Source organism: Ovis canadensis, chromosome 22 (assembly GCF_042477335.2).
Source record: "Ovis canadensis isolate MfBH-ARS-UI-01 breed Bighorn chromosome 22, ARS-UI_OviCan_v2, whole genome shotgun sequence".
NCBI classification, from domain to species: Eukaryota; Metazoa; Chordata; class Mammalia; order Artiodactyla; family Bovidae; genus Ovis; species Ovis canadensis.
Genome location: NC_091266.1, coordinates 28,963,893 through 28,967,957, shown reverse-complemented (window position 1 = coordinate 28,967,957; position 4,065 = coordinate 28,963,893). Strand labels below are relative to the sequence as shown.

At 38.0% G+C, this 4,065-nt stretch overlaps 1 pseudogene; it reads right to left on the bottom strand.

The window, feature by feature from the left end:
• Positions 1-3,127: 3,127 nt before the first annotated feature.
• LOC138427921 (histone-lysine N-methyltransferase SETMAR-like) lies at positions 3,128-3,782 on the bottom strand (annotated as a pseudogene).
• Positions 3,783-4,065: the final 283 nt, after the last annotated feature.

The following is a 4,065-nucleotide window of genomic DNA, read 5'->3' as shown; positions in this document are numbered from 1 at the left end:
TGCCAAAGACTGGGACCTTCTGCTCCATCGTTCTGTGTCTGTTCTTTTCCCAGTGCTACGCCATCCTGATTACTGTAGTATTGCATTAAAGTCAGGCGGTGTCAGGCTCACAGCTTGGTTCCTCTTCAGTGTTGTGTTCGATATTGTAGATTCTTTCCTTTTATGTACAAACTGTAGAATCAGTTTATCAGGACCCACAAAATAACTGTCTGGCATTTGGGTTGGGACTGCATTGAATCTGTAGATCAGTTCGGGAAGAACTGATATCTTTAATAGTTGAGTTTCTTATGGATAAATATGCAATAGCTCTCCATTTTTTGCTTTTCCTTTCTTTTTTTAGAATATGTAGTTTTCCTCGTATAAATATTGCACATATAGTTTAGATTTATGCCTGAGCATTTCATTTCAGGGTGTTAAGGTGGATATATAGAAAAGCAATGAACTTTTTATTTTTCAGCCTTATATCCTGAAACCTTGTTATATAATCTCTCACAAATTCCAGGGTTTTTTGTTTGGTCAATTCTTTGAGGTTTTCTGCATAGACAACCCTATGTTTTATGCAAACAAAGACAGGGTAATGTCTTCCTTCCCATTATTTCCTTTTCTTTTCATACTGTTTTAGCTAGGACTTCCAGTATAATAGTGAACAGGAGTGGTGAGAAAAAGACATCTTTACCTTGTTTCCAGTCTTAGGGGGAAGCATCTAGATTATTAAGTATGATGTAAGCTGTAGGTTTTTCATAATTGTTCTTTATTGAGATGAGAAAGTTCCTCTCTATTGCTGGTTTTTATGATGAATAGGTGTTGGGTTTTGCCAAATGTCTTTCCTACATCTATTGAGATGATAATACAGTTTTTCTTGATTTTTAAGTAGTGAACCAGTCTTTTATATTTGGAATAAATCCCACTTGGCCATGGTGTGCATAATTTTGTTTGTACATAATTGGATTTGGTTTGCTAATATTTTATTGGAGATTTTACATCTGTGTTCATGAAAGATGCTGGTCTACAGTTTGGCTTTCTCGTAATGCCTTTGTTTGATTTTATGTTAGAGTAATGCCCTCCTCATAGAATGAGTTGCGATATGTTTCTTATGTTTCTGGTTTCTGAAAGACGTTGTGGAGAATTGACGTCATTCCTTCCTTCAATGTTTGGTCGAATTCATGAGTGAAACCACTCGAGTCTGGTGCTTTCTATTTTAGAAAGTTGCTAACAGTTGATTCAGTTTCTTTAATCGATGTAGGTCTATTCAGATTATCTGTTTTTCCTTGTGTGAGTTTTGGTAGATTGTACCTTTCAAGGAGTTGGTCTGTTTCATGTAAATTATCAAATTTATGGGCATAGATATAGAGTTGTTCACCATCCTTTATTAATGTTCATAGACTCAGTGTTGGTGGGCTCTCCTTCACTTGTGATATTAGTCATCAATGCCTTCTCTCTCTCTCTCTTTTTTTTTTCTTTCAGTTAGCCTAGCTGGGTAGAGGTTTATCAATTTTATTGATCTTTTCAAAGAACCAACACTTGGTTTCATTTTCTCTATCTTCCTGTTTTCTACGTCATTGATTTTTTGCTCTCATTTTTAATTTATTTAAAAATTGTTATTGATGTATGGTTGATTTACAGTGTTGTGTTAATTCTTCTGTATAGCAAAAATGACTCAGTTATGTAAGTATATGCACACACACATGTATGTATATTCTTTTCTATTACGGTTTGTCACAAGCTATTGAATATGGTTAGTAGGACCATGTTGTTTATCCGTCCTATATATAATATTCAGGCTCTTCGAATCTCAAACTCTCATTCTTCCCCTCCCCTTCCTGTCCCGCTGCCCCCAGCCTTGGCAACCACAAATCTGTTCTCTGTGAGTCTGTTTTGTAGATATGTTGACTTGTATCATATTTTAGATTCTACATGTAAGTGATATCATTTGGTTTTGTCTTTCTCTTTTTGACTTCCTTCACTTACTATGATGACCTCTAGTTCCATTCATGTTGCTGCGAATAGAATTATTGCACCTTTTGATGCAGAGTCATATTCCATCGTTTACCTACACCACATCATCTTTATCCAGTCATCTGTCAATGGACGTTTAGGTTTCCATGTCTTGGCTATTGTAAATAGTGCTGCTATAAACATAGGAGTAGATGTGTCTTTTCCATGTAGGTTTTCCTGGGTATATGCCCAGGAATGGGATTCTTGGGTCATATGGCAACTCGAGTCTTTTGAGGAACCTCCACATTGGCTGCACCAATGAACATTCCTACCACAATGTAAGAGGGTTCCCTTTTCTTCACATCCTCTCCAGCATTTGTTATTTGTAGACTTTTCAATGATGGCCCTTCTCACTGATGTGAAGCTGTGTCTCATTGCATTTCTCTAATTATTAGTGATGTTGAGCATCTTTTCATATGCTTTTTGGCCATCTGTGTTTCTTCTTTGGAAAAATGTCTATTTGGGTCTTCTGCTCATTTTCCGGTTGGGTTGTTTGCTGCTGTTGTTGAGTTGTGTGATCTATTTGTATATTTTGGGTATTAAGCCCTTGTCAGTCACATCGTTTGCAAATAATTTCTTCTGTTCAGTAGGTTTTCTTTTCATAGAAAAGATGTTTTTTATGTTTTCCTTTGCTGTGCAAAAGCTTGTAAGTTTGGTTAGGTTCTACTTGCTTATTTTTGTTTTTATTTCTATTGCTTTGGGAGACAGACCTAAGAAAACATTAGTACAATTTATGTCAGATAACTTTTTGCCTGTGTTTTCTTCTAGGAGTTTTATGCTGTCGTGTCTTATGTTTAAAACTTTAAGCCATTTTGAGTCTATTCCTGTGTATGATGAGACTTCATTGATTTTCGTGCGGCTATCCAACTTTCCCAACACCACTTGCTGAAGACACTTTCTTTTCTCCATTGTATATTCTTGCCTCCGTTGTTGAAGATAAATTGACTGTGGGCATGTGGGCTCCCTACTTATTTCTGGGCACTCTGTTTTGTTCCAGAGATTTGTAGGTCTGGTTTTGTGCCATTACCACGCTGTTTTGATTACCATAGCTTTGTATTAGGTTTGTGCAAACATAATTGTGGTTGTGACCATGAATTTTAAATCACTATAACTAGGCTCAAGCACATCGTTATTAATCAAAATAGGAACCATTACAATCAACACATTTTTGCCAAAAAAAAAAGTTTGTTTATTCCTGTAGCATAAAAATGCATGCTTCAGGATTCAACGAACTCTTCAAAATCATTTTCTGCCTCCTGCTGGTTGTGGAAGGGTTTTCCCTGCAAAAAGTTGTCAAGATGCTTGAAGAAGTGATGGTTGGTTGACAAGAGGTCAAGTGAAAATGATGGATGAGGCAAAATTTTGTAGCCCAATTCATTCAACTTTTGAAGCATTGGTTGTATGACGTGCAGTTGGGCATTGTCGTGGAGAAGAGTTGGGTCCTTTCTGTTGACCAGTGCTCGCTGCAGGCATTGCCATTTTTGCTGCATCTCATCAATTTGCTGAGCACACTTCTCAGATGTAATGGTTTTGCCAGGATTCAGAAAGCTGTAGTGAATCAGACAGGCAGCAACTACTAAACAGCAACCATGAACTTTTTTTGGTGCAACTTTGACTTTGGGAAGCGCATTGGAGCTTCTCATTTCCAAACATCGAGCTGGTCATTGCTGGTTGTCATTGTATAAAATCTGTTTTTCATCACACAGCACAAGCCGATTGAGAAGTGGTTCGTTGTTGTTGCATAGAATAAGAGTGTGCGTGTGTGTGTGTGTAGGTCTCTTAGTCATTTTCAGCTCTTTGCGACCCCGTGGACCGTAGCCCGCCAGACTCCTCTGTCCATGGAATTCTCCAGGCAAGGATACTGGAATGGGTTGCCATTTCCCACTCCAAAATAAGAGAAGCACTTCAAAATGACACTTTTAAAATTTCCAGCCAGCTTAAGGAGGCACCCACTTATCAGTCTTTTTCACCTGTACAGCTTGCTTCAAATGCCAGCCGCTGTAGAACGGTTGGTGTTGAGTTCTTCAGCAGCTTGTCATGCAGTTGTGAGAGGCTCAGCCTCAACGATGG